Source organism: Macrotis lagotis, chromosome 1, assembly GCF_037893015.1.
Source record: "Macrotis lagotis isolate mMagLag1 chromosome 1, bilby.v1.9.chrom.fasta, whole genome shotgun sequence".
NCBI classification, from domain to species: domain Eukaryota; kingdom Metazoa; phylum Chordata; class Mammalia; order Peramelemorphia; family Peramelidae; genus Macrotis; species Macrotis lagotis.
The window spans coordinates 701251938-701268991 of NC_133658.1; positions in this window are offsets into that span (position 1 = coordinate 701251938).

The window sequence follows — 17054 nt, forward strand, 5'->3', positions numbered from 1 at the left end:
GTCTTCTACCTCTGCATGATATATTATAAACAGGTTTATATTCTTGATCTCCCAAAGTATCAAGGGCTCAGAACTTATTGAATAAGAAAGTTCATAGATCCGCTGTCTTCTTGGTATAATGAATAATTTACTTTGGTTAAACTTTTGAAGAAATTATTAGAGTCTGTACTGATGTTTGTTCTTTCATTTATTTCCAGTTTTTTGCCACTAAGAACTTGTTTAAATAGGTTTGGTTGGATCTGCTTTCTTTGTACACTCTAACTTATTTTTATCCCTGCTTTCTAATTTGGTATTGATTTTGTTATATAACTTCTAACAGTTTACCAGCTTCTATCTACCAAAAAAAAGATAAAATGATTTTTTTAGTAATGTTATCTGTTTTAAAGCATCTGCTTGGACCTCCTTAACCATAAATCTGTTTCCCAAGAAGTTCAGGACCTGGCTGCTTCAGGTTCTTATGTGGGTTTTTGGCATCTCAAAGGGTTTTCACAGTTAGAATTAGTGTTCACTTTAATTCCTTGTATGACAACTTCATAATTATTGAATAATTGATTAGCAGCTATACACTTCTCAGGTATAAGTATATATTCAAGATGACAGGCTTTTTATTTTCCGTAAATAATTTGCCTGGAAATTCTAAAAAAGTAAGTTCCTATTGGGAGGATTTTAATTTAGATATTATTTTCATTCCTACCTGGAAATAATACTTTTCTCCTGAGCGTTTGTTATTTTCTGGGCTCAGGCACAAATTCATGTGGTCTAACTGTATACCAATAATTGCAGAAATTACTTCAATTAATTCAATCAATAAATGTGTTAATTATACTACTATATTATACTAATCCAAAGTTTAGTAAAATATATTAAGCTTTAAGGATAAGATTTAACCCTAGATCTCCCAACTTTAAATCCAGACCATTTGCTACTCACTAAACCATCCCAAAATCAAAGAAGTAGAATTTTCAAGAGATGTTGAGGGATGGGGGAGGGATCATGAGGTAGGATATAATATTTCTATGATAGAGAGATGGAGAGAGGTAGAAAAAGAGGAAGGGGGGGACTTGAAGGAAAGCATTTTTTCCCCCAAAGTCTGCATTGAATATAACTTCTTACTCCCTGCTCTTAAGGAGCTCACAATGTAATCAGGAAGATGTAACTTTATTATAAATCCATAAATGAGAAGAGTCTGACAAGCATTACAGATACTATTACTAGCATTAAAGAATTTCAATGCAAGATTGTTTCTAGTTCAGGTGATTAGGTGGTTAGGGAAAATTGTCAATGAGTTGGGATTTGAGGTGCCCCTGGATGTGAATAGCTGGAGCGGTTAAGCAAAAGCAATCCTGGCAGAGGCAATGAAATTTTGTAGGACAAAGGAATGCCTATTCAGAGGATGGTAAGATAACCATGGTAGACAATAGTTGAGCATTCATGTACAAAGAAAAGGGAGCCAGAAGGGAACATGTACCAGATCTTGGAATATCAGGTTAATGAGTAGCTTACATTTTATCCTCTAGGCAATGGGGAACCACTCATTTTTTAATCCAAGGATGATGATCAAATAAGAGTTTAAAAACAAATGTTCTATTAGTTGTATGGAGGTTAAAATTGATCAAGGAGAGAATAGAAGAAAGGAGAATAGAATAGAATAGAGATTCAGGAATGAAGTAATAAGATTCTGAAATGGGGTGGTAATAATCAGAATTAGAAAGGAAGATTCAGGGACATGTTCCATTGTATATGAAGATTTAAGAAAAGCATTTCAAACTTATATTCTCTTCAATTGGTTAGACAAATCCTCCTCTTAGAAGCAAACAAATAAAAAATCCTCAAAAATAGGCTATAGATCCATCTATACTGCATCTGCTCTGCATTTAAAGAATGCAACATTTTTGTATCTTGACATTGTTTTATGAGAGACCTCTGAAATCCAGTTCATTATAAGTATGAGCTATGAAATATATATAAAAGAAGATTAAAATATTCTCCATGTGCTAGATGACTGTGTTGGATCAAAGCATTTAGTCCAAATACTTTTGCCATACCCCTCTCTATGGACATTGGATTGCAATCTACTGGATGGTTTTTAGCAGGGCTAATTAAGTTTATGCACCAACACTGCTTATTAAATATTTCACATTGAATTACCTCTAAACATGCAATAGGACACTAATATTGAAAAGGCTTTGTTTCTAATCACAATACTAGGGTGATAATTAAAGACATTACAAATTACCCTCATGAGGGTACAGCTTAAGAACATCCACACTATCTCTTAAATACTGTGAGATTGCGTACTTTGGGGAAATTTAGCTCTAAGCATCTCTCCTCCTTGAAGGTCTTTCAGGTGTGCTATTTTCAGAAAAGGCAAGGATCAAGATACTGTACCTTGAAAGGTATAAAATTTCAAACATTAAGTTTTTGTTTTTGTTGTTAATGTTGCCCAGCAGAAACTGATGTTACTGATACAGCTTCCTTTTAACTACTTAGGTTGTTAAAATCACTAAAATGGAAACGAATCATTAGAAGATTGGATGGTTTCCTATATAGTTTTATTTTGAAGTCAGTGTAGTTAAGTAAGCTCCAGCAAAATCCTGTCCTGGGAGAATAGTTGTTGACAAATTAGTGTGTTGGATTACATGGAAATGTTGCAAAGGCATTTCCAAAAAGATTAAGGGTGGGCAAGTGAAATATATCTTAATTGGAATCTGTTATTATGTTTTTCACGCATATTCTAAAGCCTGCTATTCCTCCTATTTTTAAGTAGAGGAATTTTGTTTTGATACCTAAGCATTTCAGGCCAGGCATTTTCTCACCTTCACTGTGAAGCTAATTTAAAAATACATTAGCAGTGCATGTGAATTTAGTCAGGGAATCAAGATGTGAAATTTTGAACATATTTCTCCAAAGGTAGATGCTTCAAATTATGACTGTGAAAGTAATTTATTCCAGCCAAACACACTTCCACATATTGTTAACAGTAGTGTGCACTTCAACTCATTTAACAGCTTTTTAATTCACTAGTCATTCCATTTTAATAGAGCCGTTTCTTCATCATTCTGCATTTAGTGATAAATGGTGCTAGAACTTATGATAAATTAAGCTGCAAAGAACCATGTTAAAGCTCTCTTAAGGGTCTAACATAAAAAGAATCAGCACCTATTTTGTTCAGCACAGCCACCAGAAAGTTCACATGGTGAAGAGAGCTTCTTACTAAGTATAAACTACGACATACATTTGAAAGTTAAGTTTTAATTATACTTTTCCTCTGCGCTTACTATTGGCAGGGGCCATCCAGCTGTGGAACTAGCAATCCAGATACTTTAAACTAGGGGTCCTTTCTTGTTTTAATATTGGTTTCACAAGTGGAAGAGCATTCATGTTTAAACTTTGATATGCAATCCTTCCATAACAAGCCACTAGGTTAGATATAGGGGGCCTCTTTTGAAAAGTTTGGTGCAGACGACCACGAAGCTTCAAGAGACCATGGAAAAGATAAATTGGGCAGGGCCAAGTGGTGAGAACTAGTCGTTGTGTAGTTGGACAGCCTGGCCAATTATTTATTACTTCTCTTATTATCCTTTTGGTTACCTTGTTATGGAACTGGCCTGTATTTCTGGGTTCTACCTACTGAGAGCTCAAAGGAGAGATGAAGAATTAGCCAGGCCCATTTTAATGAATCCTCAAAAATTTTGCAAGTTAAAAAGAATGAATTTTTTACTTCATAAGATGCAATAATGTTCAGTATTAACTAGTAACTCCACCTTTTTCAGTCTTGTTAAGGTATACAAACCAGTTTTTTCTTTTTTTGATCTATAACTTCAAACTTCTTATTCATCCACTGGCATACATACAATCCATTTAATAAATATTTTTAGGCTAAATGAAGGAAATAGAGCTCCTATCTTAATCAAACTTCCAGTTTAATTGAAGAGGGATGAGACACAAATTCATATACCATATTAATAAGTGCCTATTATGTGCCAGACACTGTGTTAAGCACTGGAGATGCAAAAGAGATCACTTTAGCCCTTAAAGAGACTAATTACAATCTAAAAGAGAACCAGTGATGCTTATTGTCTTTGTTTCTCTTGTACCTAGAACATCTTTTGGAAGGTGTGTGCCCTTGGTTATGGAAGTCCTGCTGGTCTTCTGTGCTTTTGTTGGGATAAGGAGCATATGGTGAGGAACTTTTTCATTGCAGGATGAATCTTTCTCTGCAATTTAGTCTTAGAACCTGATTGCCTAGAGAATTAAGTAGTGAAAAAACTTGCCCAGGGTCCCCTGGCCAGTATTTATCAGAAGTAGAACTAGTTTTCCTGACAGGAAGGCCAGCTCTACCCACCTTTGCCATAAGTCTTCTCACTAATAAATATTGATTTGATCCTCAATTGATCCTCACAGCAACCCTAGATGTTATTATCCCCCATTTTGCAGTTGAGGAAACAGATAAAGAGAACACAAATAACTTTTCTTACTAGCACACAGCTAGTATGAGTATGAAGTTGGATTTGAATTCAAGTCTTCTTGACTCCAGGACCAGCACTCTCTCCAGTTACAGTAGAGAGTTTGTTAAGGTAGAAAAGGATAGCCTAATTTTTGCACTCCAAAATTTTTTTAATAAGTTTACTATTATTATTTTACTAACTTTATATCAAAATAATAAAAATGTGGGAATAGAAATTATCACACTTTACAAAAGGAACAATTTCAACTTAGAAATGATAGCCTTGGGGCAGCTAGGTGGTGCAGTGGATAAAGCACTGGCCCTAGAGTCAGGAGTACCTGAGTTCAAATCTGGCCTCAGACACTTAATAATTCCCTACCTGTGTGGCCTTGGACAAGCCACTAAACCCCATTTACCTTGCAAAAAAAAAAAGAAATAATAGCCTTGAATTTGGAAAAGATACTCACATCACTAACACCATAGATCCTTTCAAATATCCAACAAAGAAGCACATCTTAGAAGTCCTTTATAGCCTTAGAACAAAACTGAGCTGAATAAATACTTGAGTGAAGGAATGAATGAATGAATGATTACTAAACAGGAAACAAAAACTCACATTACTATACTACTTTAATATTTACAAACTTCTTTCTTTGAATAAATTTTATTATTTGAATAGTAGTAAGAATATTAGTATTCCTATTTTATAAATGAGGATACTGATTTGAGGAAACTATTCACTGAATTCAAATAACTATTACATGGACACAAATCTAGTTAGAGGTTTCAAAACAAGGTTTCTTGAATTCAAATCTATTACTCTAACATTCTCAAGGTATTATTTATTCATCATCATTTGTGTCATCATGATTATAATTAGAGTGCTTGGTGAAAGTTTAAGTTGTGATGTAAGCTTTCCCACATAAGTTGTATGAAGTTGTATGTTTATTTCCTAATGGCTTAGAAGACTAAGCTTTTATGAGTTTTATATTATGGTTACCTTGTTATTTTATTTCACTCCATGAAAATGATGTGTTCTAAAGTTTTCTATCTTATGGGGAGGAAGTAAACAGCAGAACTAAAAGTCTAAACTTGAAGATTCTTTCTAAAATGCCTCATTGCAAGTTGAGTAAGAAAATCGAGTTATCCTCTTCAGTAGAAAAACATAGCAAAATAAAGCTGGAAAGTATATTTGAAAGAAAGCATTTTGCCAAGTAGAATATCTGTTAGACATTTAGGTTGAAATGCAACTCTGTGTGTGGGGTTGAGTGAGTGGGGGAGGTGGGAGACAGAAATAAAGAGTTTATTTATTAAGACCATAATGACTGAGAGCATTTGGCCAAACTTAGAGATCATTCAAGAAAACAGGTTTATTTTATATATGTTTTACTTGAAGAAAACATAGATTTTTTTTTAGGGGGAAGGGGCATAATTAGTATTAAGTAAAATTAAAAGAAAAAAATAAAGTTGACAGTCAACTGCTCATTAAACTGGATGTGACATTCCCCAGTGTCTCCTTGTCCATTTTCTTTTTGTGTATTCTGCTTGTCATATTTTTCTTGGCTGTTTATCCCACAAAGAGAAGTTGCAAAAGAATTTGAAACTCTTTTAGAGCAAGGCTATTCTCTAGCTTAAGTTCATGCCCCTTCGTTCTCATATTTAACAGAAGCTCAAGATAGCCTGCAGCATCTGTCCGTTTGGCTCCCTTCAGGATTGTGTCTGTTTCTTTGTCATATTCTTCCTTCCTCAAACCACAGAATTTCTTTAAGTAGTCATCCTGTCCAGTAGCACTATGGGAGACCTGCATCTTATCATTTCTGAAGCTTTCTTTCCCAAACAGAGGAACTTTTGTTGGACTCAATATTCCTTAAATCAGTCTATTTGACTCCATATTGGAACCAGGGTATAACCAGACCCAGACAGACAAAAAACTAAAATGTAGAATCAATCAGGTTATTTATTTTCTAACTTTTAGGTAGTTTCTTCAATTGTAAAATGAGAATGATAACATAATATCTTTCTTGCATGTTAGGAGAGGAAAGCACTTTTAAAAGCTTCTGATATTGAATTATTCTTAAGATCATGGTTATTTTTGTTGATTGTATGATAACTAGTCTTTAACACAACAAGCAAAAAATAATTTTATCACCAAACCATTGTTAGACTGACTTTATTATATCTCTCTTTCTCTCTCTCTCTCATACACACACACACACACACACACACACACACACACACACACACACACACACACTCACACACTAACAAAATGAAGCATTCAGTCACTCAATTGTCTGCTTCTAAATAATGTCAACATTCTAGATTTTGGTAACTGTGTATTTACAATACTGTATATTGCAGACTTAAAAAAAAAGAAGGAGGCACATGAAATGTATTGCCGGTTTTATTTCTCTAGTGAATTTTTTTGGTAAGGCATTTATAAAATAAAATTTAGAATCTAGGCCAGAGTAAACAATGGAATTAAAATAATCTTATGATAATTATTCATTGGAATTTTGTTACTTAAAATAGTTGGGTTGGTACCTGATTTTTTCCAATTTTGTTGTAGAGAAAACACACAGAAGACTGATTTCTTACCATTTATCTGGATGTTTTGGTGTCATATAAACAGATCTGAAGTAGCTAATATTATATATTGATTTCTGCCTCTTTAATATTTAGAAGCTCCTATCAGGCACAATGTTAAAGAAACTATGCTTTTTCAGTTATGCTGTTTTCATTCTCATTTTTACATCTCTCTGGACAATGAACTGCAAAATTCTGTTTAGCTTCCAGGCTTCTAATCATTGTAAGTTACCCTACAAGGCATCTTTGTTATCGACTATTTCCTCGTGTGTTTTTTGTATTAGCAGCAACTTTCTCACCTTGCTGCACATTCTTTTTGCTTGGCTATCAATAAACAAAGTCAAGAAATCATTCTAAGTTCTGATGCATACAGAACAAGGATCCACTCAGCCTCTTTTGATGTTTCCAGAAGGAACTGTTCTAGTTCAGCCTTCTAAAATAAAAGGAAAAGGTAAACTGATGTTGGGGGAAGGCTTTTTTGAAGGCTATAATTCAAAGCTTGCAAAAACTGGATGAAATCCCAAGTCTCATTATTTAAACAATGATTCATTTTTTTTCTTCCTTTACCTCATCTTTCCCTTCTTTCCTGTTTTCTTTATTTCTTCTCCTTCCTGCCCAATTTTTTTGACCATGAAATACATGTCTAATGATGCTTCTACCTATATATTTTCATGAATGTCCTTTAAAGAGAACAATGTGTGATCCCTAGTTTATTTTTCCCTGCTCTTTTTCTCCTTGTAGATTGCCTTTTAGCTGGCTCAAAACAAGTCATCTTTTCATTACTATAGATCCTAATGACCTTCAGGAAAGCAGATATATTCTTCATCCTATAGTTGCCATCAGGAAATACAAAATCCATGAAATGTAGCCATTCTTCTTGTCTTCTCTACTGAGTGTTTTGTAGGTATGCACTGTTTTTTCTAAACTTCAATAACTCATCTATGAAAGACTATGTATTTTATATATTTCACAAGAACATAGTTTTAGAGGTGGAAGGTATCTCGGAGGCCATCTACTCCAGTCTCTTTAAGAACTGAATCTCAGGCATGTTAAAGGATTTGCTAAAGTTACACATAAGTAGTCAGAATTAGATTTTGAACCTTTCCTTTCACTCTACCTCTCTGACTTTCTCATTCATGTACAGTCATAGAATAAAATATCTGTGTGACCTTGATCAAGTCACTAAACTGCTCAAAGCTTTACTTTCCTTTTCCATAAAATGAAAAGGTCAGCTTAGATATCCTGTGAATTCTCCTTTAGCTTTAAACCTGTGATGCTAGAACGTGCAGTATGATCAATACTACATTTGTAATTTCACTTGAGGGAATCACAGTATCTAGTTGCATTTTTAAACTAATTTTTTAAAATCTCAATCACTCAAAGAATATCTCTAGTTGAGACAAAGCCATTGACAAATCAAAAAGCAGTGTAGTGCAAGTTTAAGATTGAAAATCTCAAAAGAATTGTTAGCACTACAGAGAACTGGGAGATAATGTGATACAGTTGTTAGAGATGTTAGAGGAGCTTCATGTATGTACTGACTCTAACCAGAATAACTGTGTAACCACAGGCAAGTCATTTATACCTTACAGTGACTGGAGGAATTCGAAGTAAGACTGTAAGTTACAAATTCATGATGAATGGGATTTCCATATCAGGGATTTTTATACCCAAGAAATTATACATACATATATATGTATATGTATATGTATATGTATCTGTATATGTATATGTATATGTATATGTATATGTATATGTATATGTATATGTATATGTATATGTATATGTATATAAACAAAACAAAACAAAACAAAACATCAGAACTACAAGAGAAGACAGAGTCAAATGCTCTAGACTAGAGCCCTTCCTCATCTATCTGTTAATTGATTTGATTAAATCATTAAATCTCTGGATCTCAGATGCTTTATTTGCACAAATAAAGAACTTGTCTAGGTGATTTCTATGTTTACTTTCAGAATTAAGAAAATAAAAAAATTACTGCAAAGCTTCCATTCTAAAAATGGTATATATAAGTTTTTACCTTTTTATAGTTAACAAACATTTTTTGACTACCTACTATGTGCCAAGAACTATTAAGGATCCCTGCTCCCTAGGAGCTCACAGTTTAATGGAGAAAATATTATGGAATTTACTGCATTCAAAAACTATATATAAATAAAATAAATTGGGAATAATTTCAAAGGGAAGGCACTAGTATTAATGATGACCAGGAAAGGCTTCTTTATATATTAGTTTTTGAGATTGTTTTCTACATGAATTTTTCACATTTAGTGTCTAAAATTTTGAAATGAAACAGATCTCTTGCTCCCTCCATTCCCTATCTGCCTTCCCCCGAAAAAAAATTTTCTGCGAGATTTACAGGAGAAAGATTTGCTGTAAGAGAAGACATTTATATTCAAAATATTCTTTGTTAATTTGACTAATGAGCCTTTTGTTAGTTTCAATGCAATATAGACAGTGGCTCTTCAGGCCCTATTTAGAAAAGTTTGACTCTGAGACCATATAAAATATTAATGATAGAGAGAGACTTGCTTTTCTCAAGAGCTATGAATGTCTGAGAGGAAGGGGCTAAAGATGAAATCCATGTAATAGTGTTCAAAGTCCTCCATCAAAACCATTTTAAAGACAAAAATCCCACTAAAATATGTAAGATTGAATTCTCTTTCAACTATGTATTTTTCCCCAAATATTTCAAATGAAAACATAGATGAAGATTGTTAAAGAATAGGCCAATATACTAAAATTGATTATATGTCTTATTTGAAGGTAAAGGATTGACAAATGGACTAAAAAAATTAAATACATGGAAAAGTAATAAAAATAATATCATAACTATATTAACATTTTCAACTGTTCTGAAAACTTTCATTCAGATTAAATAATATTTTCCAATGAAAAAGTTAATTTGAGGGAGGCAGCTAGGTGGCACAGTGGATAGAGCACCAACCCTGGGGTCAGGAGTATTTGAATTCAAATCTGGCCTCAGACACTTAATAATTACCTAGCTGTGTGACCTTGAACAAGTCACTTAACCCCATTGCCTTAAATAAGTAAAAAAAAAAGTTAATTTGAGGATTTAAGACTTAAGATTTTCATGAAATTGCATACATAAGTGTTATTATCAAAAAGTAAGAATGCATGGGAAACAATGCCAAGCTATAGAAAGAGATTTGAACTTAAAGGCATTTGACTCCAATCCAATTCCTGGTTTTCAAGTGACTTTACCTCTCTCTTAGCCTTTATTTCCTCAACTATAAAATGAAAGTCTCAGTTAGAGTTCTGTAACTTTATAGAACTAAGAAAAGATGTGAGGATATGGAAGAAAGAACAAAAGAAAAGCTCTTTTTATTTCTTTACTTATTTTGGGTACCTCAGAGAAAAAAGCAATAAATTGGGGGTAAATGCCTCACAAAAGTTAGAAATATAGACAAGTGCAGTGCTGATTACATCTGTTTGTTTTTAGTTGTTTCAATTGCGTCACTCTTTATGATTCTATTTGCAGTTTTCTTGGCAGAGATACCAGAGTAGTTTGTTATTTCCTTCTCCAGTTTATTTTGAGGCAAAAAAACAGTATTAAGGAAATTGTCCAGGGTCACATAGCTAGTAAGTGTCTGAATCTGGATTTGAACTTAGAAAGCTTCATCTTCTTCATTCTAAGCCTAGCCCAGTATTTTATTCACTGTACCACTTAGTAGAACATTTAAATATCTACAAATGTTGGGGGGAGGTATTGCAATATATAGTCCCATTGCAATTAATCTGTTAAAGCTTCTTGGATAGATGAGAAAAGTTTAAGAGAAGAGCAAGTGAATACATGAACAAACAACAATAGCAATACATGAACAAACAACAACAGCACAATGACAGGAAAACAACTGGAGAGCTCTATTAATGTGCAGTGATTTATATAGAAGCTTGGTTTAGCTTTCTAGAATTTAAGGAAATGCAACTAAGGTTTGGACAGTGCCTTGGACATTATAGGGATTAACAAATATTTGGGGACTTGAAAAGAATTGATTGGAAACAATCTGGAAAAGGCAAAAAATATGAGGGGATCAAATGAGAAGTTGTAGAGACTTTGCTAAAATCCCTCACTTTGTCTAAAGTTCAACTCAAGTAACTTTTCCTGCATTTGCTAGTACCCTCCTTCCTGGAAGTTATTTTTAAAAATATTTAACTAGTATTTACTTAACTTTACAATAGAATATAAGTTACTTTAAATGAAGGACTATTTCATTTTTAAAAAATTCTACTCCATTTCACAGAACATAGCAGATGCATAACAAATACATGTTGAATAAATGGAGGAGGCTCAACATAGAACAGACCTATTGAAATGAATGGGAAAGGACACCCTAACTTAGCTCACTTACTGACACTGGAAAGATCATTTAACCCCTCCAAGCTCTGGTCTCATCATCTATGAAGTGAGAAAATTGAATTAGATGATCTCTAAATCTATGATTGTATAGTTTTGAAGACAGAATCTGTAGAATTTGACAGTGAATTGTATGAGTTAGAAATGAAAAGTGAGTTGGAAATCCTCCCCATTTTTGTTATTATTTTGGCCTCTTCCAGTAAATATCACATATGGAAAAAAATTCTAGTTCCTCTTACCTTGTACCTCTTGAAATTGGGGATTTGTGGTTATAATTTTTGTTGTTATATTTTTGAATAGTTACAGCATCAATTAGTCCCTATGGGCTGCAAAATTTTTCAAGGAAAAAAGCAAGCATTTTCTAAGATTAATATTTTAAGATGGTAGAATGCTATTTTCTGGGGAAGAAAAAAATATTTTTATTATATCCTTCTTTCTCCCCTCTTCCCTCACTTTAATTATGGTTATTCTTAGATCCAGAATAGAATTTTGGTATATCAATGTTTCCAAATCTGAGTTTTTTATAAGTGCCATCTTGAATTCTCAGAGCACACTAAGGAACAAGGGCTCATGGACCCTATTTTATCCATTTGTGCAGCAAAAATTTGAGTTATTTGGCTAAGTCTGAGAGGAAGGAGGTAATTGTGCATATAAGCCAATGCATAGGAGAAACAGAGGAGAGAGAGAAGCTTCAGAAAAGTGCTTTTATCATGTGCTGTTTGGTCTTTGAGCATCAAGAGGGCCTTTAATTAAGCTCTCTCCTGCATGATAGTGGGAGAGTTTCCACACCAGGAGGGTTTCCCAAGCTTTCACAACTCATTTTAATGATTTTGCTTCCAGATAGACTCCTGAGGGGAAGCACTGGAAATTAACATATAGCATTATCGTGTCATCATGCAAAGTTGTAAATTGTGACTTCTAGTGAGTTATCTATAAATAAGTATACATATACACACTAAGTATCATTTTTGAATAATGAAACCAAACTAGAGAAAATGTATGCTGGAGGTGGCAATCTCCCTTCCAGTGGAGAAAATGACCCAGAATGTAGTAGCAGCATCTTCATTGAAACTGAATGGGAAAAAAAAAAAACAAAGCCAGTGAGGCAAATCATTATCTTACTTGTGAAAGGTTCATATCATTGTTTTAATTAATTTCTTGCCTAAACACTTGTCTTGGTATGTTGGGGACAGAACACAGCAACTTTAGATTGAAACACTCTGGACACTTGGAAGATGTGGAACTTGGACAATTATATTTAAGTCAGGGATTTGAAATGACACTTCTGTATATAGGTAAAGGGAGGCGTTTATCTGTTTTATTAAACCCCTGTTAAGGTTTCTTTAAATACTAGATTATAGTGTCAATGATTTACTTACATGGATATTGTTACTGTTGTCTTCTTAACACAATTATATTAAATTTTAATGACATGGATTGTAATATCTAACTGGTATCTAGAAGCTTGTGGAGAGCCCAAAGGTTTTATACAAATTTATATGTATAAAGCTCTCACTGATATACTTTGCCAGTAGATATTTTACCTTGAGTAGTCAGCTCTGCAAATCCCTCCTCACAAAAGATTAAAAACATCCTCCTATTACATCTAGAGATTTCTTTTTGTTATTCAAAGCCATGAATAAATTTAGGAAAATGTATATGATTTTAATGCCTTAAACCAGAAAGCTTCCTTGATTCCTATTAAAAAATGGAATATTTAATGTTTTGCTTCTTCTGTGCCACTTTTTTGATATTGTAGCAAAGAACAAAAAAAGATTTCTGAGAACATATAAAACAAAAAACTGTGTTTGAAGCATTATAATAAAACAACCTTCTTCTTTTAATGCTAAGTCCCTTTTTAATGAAGATCCTCTGGCAGCTCTTGAATGTATAACTAGTTTATATCATGGGATGAAGCTGTCTGTTCTGATGATTGACATGAGCCCACATTACAATGTGATTCTGAAAATTAGTCCATAGAGGTCCTTTTCAGGTACTTCTCAGACTGAGAGCTGCCCTCCAACTACAGTAGCGCCTTTTTAACCCCACTCATTGGTATTCTAATCTGGAAGTGCTGTCCTGCTTTTTAAATAACTTAGGCATTCAGGCTAGTACCCCCCTTGACACATTACTTAGCCAAAGGATTCAAATGAGATTCAAGAAACATGCAGTACAGCACAAAGGGATTGGAATATGCACAATTAATAATCACACAGTTAATTCATTTTTAATGCAAGGAGGTTTTCTGAAATTTCACATTCAAATTTGTAACACAAAGTAGTCACTGTCTACCCCAATTATTCTCCCCAAATACCAAAAATGTAAGAAATGGTCCTAATTTTTTTTTTTGGTATTAAACAGGTTCTCATAGAGTCACATATTGAAATAACATTAAGGTTGTGACATGAAATATATGACTTGAAGTTTGGGTTGACTTTCATGGATCCATTGCCCAAACAAGAAAGGAGACACTTGAGTTTGTGTAGGGGTATAGAGAAGGTTGAGGTTTGACACAGAAGGGTGGAAATGCAATTTGAAACAGGTAGGGTCAAAAAACCAATTGTGATGCACCTTTGACTGTGGTGATTTAGGTTTCCAATTTTTTTCTCTGAGTAAACTGTTCCAGTGCTCAAAGTTTTGACGGAATGAGAATGGGAGCATACTTTTAAAGTAAAATAAGCCACATTTGATTTCTTTCAATCTCAGTGAACATTTAAGATTGACTGAAAAGTAGTAGAACAATATGGATTCAAGGATTTTAGAACCAGGTATGTGATTACAAGTGACCACTAAGTCACTCATGGTGTAATGGAACTTTTCTCTGGCCATCTTAAGTAGTTAGTTGCTAGATAATCAATTAGTTTGACCATCCTGTGTTCTAAATAAACCATTAAAGTGACCCCAAATACTAAGTCTAATATTTTTCTATTCATTGTTCTGACCAATGGCCTAAAATGAGATATGCCCATATGTATGAGTTATGTAGAATGAACAAGGAAATTGCTTTGACAAGACTATTACTCTAGAAATAATTGAAGATGGAGATGGTATCTCCCTTTAAAAAGTCAAAATCACTGTCTTAATTTAGTTGCTGCTTGGGATCACTCCTGGGTGCATTCAGCCCCTCAGGATTTTCATTTTATCTACTTTACCAACCATGGAATTGCTTGACCAAGGAATCTTTGAAGAGAGTTTAAATGGTTAAAACAGGCAGTTTCTCACATTATGTTACATTCAGAATGTTTCAATGGCCCCAATGCCTTCCCATCCATAATACCCCATGGGTATCGAGAGCATGGTCAGAGTAACGAATGAATTAGTTGTCATTAGGGTTCAATTATCTCCTTAAAGCAGCTGGGATATAGTTCTATGATAGAAGAGGGCAGGACTTCAAGGGAACTGGGACACACAGTGTGACCATGGTGGGGATTTAGGAGAGAAACCATAGGGAGTGTTGCTGCCAGCTGTCATCAATCCCCCAATACATATCTGATAAAGTGGGCATTTTCATGAATTTCTAGTAAACCATTGAAATAGTGATTGAAACAGAGAGAGGAAAATATGGTGCCACTTCTCCTTTTGAAAGGTAAGCCTGGGCTCTTGGCTTGGTCTTGCTTTTGTGAGTGGCATTGTCTCCATGCCATATTGGAGAGTGCAGCATTTTTCTTTGAAATCTTACTTTTGTGTGTGTCTTCAAATGTGAATGCATCCATGCATATGCAATTGATTAAATGATAGCATCTTGCTTTGTGTTTGATTGTTGTTCAGAAATACCAATTGGATAATTGCTCAGAAATATTTAAAAATGAGAACACTTTTAAAGCTTGTGTTTGACATACTGTGTTCCAAATTGATAGTAAAAATATTAATGAGCCTAATTCTATTTCTCTGTCAGAAAAAAAAAGCAGCTTTGCTTACATGTCCAGTACCTAGATGTGGAGATTTGGAGTAGGGGTAAGTATAGAAGAATACAAAAGAATAGATTCAGAAAAAACATTTCCCTAATGTTTGGCATTTTACATTGCTGTGTTCAATCTCTGGGTTGGTCCAGCATAGCTCAAATGTGGGTGGAGGTACGTGTCATAGATAAAAGTAGAAAGGTCTCTTTGACAATGACTCTCATTGCATTCCTTGTTTCCTTACTTTACCAGATTTTGAATCTTTGGGGAAGGAAATTTAAAAAAAAGTTTGTAACAAGAAAATCCTGGAAATTTTCTCACCTATGAATTGAGCCTCACTGAAGTTTAAATTCAGAATTCTTAGTTTTTAATTGATTTTAGAGGTATTAGCTGCTGATGGTGACTCCACAGTGGGTGAAATGTACAATCTTTCTCAGCAGCAGCTTTTCCCATAGCTTCCATGAAGTCTATGACAGGCCTCCTGTGACAAGAAATAATTTTCTATTCATGAATTTATACTCTTACTTCATTGGTATTTTTCCCCTTGAGAAATATGTACAATTGGATTAAAAAAACCAAGTGATCTTTAATACTTTAGCTAGGTTGTTTTGGCAAAGTAGGGAAATTGTCCCATGCTCCTATGAAATAGGTTTTAGAAATAATCAACTTGACTCTTCTTTTTATGTTCAGGAAGTTAGTTAGCATCATGCCCTCTCAAGTATGAAATGAAAAAGTGTCCCTCCAGGATTTTCCCTCTCTTCCTCTTGTAGCAAAATGTAGTAGGGCCTGGCTACCATCAGGGAAGCAACCAGTCAGAAATGGAAGCTCAGTTTCAACTGCCTAGCAACCTTTTTATAGACAAACATTTTCTACCAAAAAGTCTACTATGGATATCCCAGGAAGCTGAGATGTTGGAATCTCCAGGGATCCTTAGACCAGGATAGTGGCATGGAGGTCCATTACAGCTGGAGGACACCACCCCATCTCTCCTCAATTTTATACCTTGGAGGGATATGACAGTATCTCCCTTATATTATCCTTTTCTTTCCTCCTTCTACTATTTCTCCATTGGAGAGAATTGGATTGGATGAATGTTGTACCCTTTCACCCTAGCATGAAGTAGAGAAGGAAGAAAATAAGGAGAATTTCTTCAATTTGGTCCTCACAGCAATTTGCCTTATAAGGGAATATTGCCCAGAGAGGCAAGGCTTCTGAGATTTTTCAGGCTGTTTGTTTATATTTCGGGCTAGATAATTTTTTTTTTTTTACAAAGGACAGTCTCCCTAATTATCACAACACATTTAATAATGCATAGCTCACAAATGAGGTGGCAGAGAAATTCACTTTAGGAGGAAGCAATATTATAATTAAATTCACTCCCAGATCCCTATCTGGGTACTATCTTGAAGGAGAATTACAGAGTACCTAAGTAAGGAATTGTTATTACCACACTTTCATTGAATCCTAACAGTGGATTCTGTGATGTACAGGGACTGAACAATTTTGACTAAGGAAATTTTAATTCCTTAACTAGGAGATATTATTTGCCATTCCATTCCCTACTGTCCTGTCCCTTCTCTCTCTCTCTCTCTCTGCCTCATTCTTCTACCCTGTGGGTCTATGTACTTGATAAACAAAATGAGTCTTTGAGAGTGCTCACAGATATTTATTTTTTATTCATATTTAGATTTATATAGCACCTTTCCTCCAAAGAGCTCAAGGT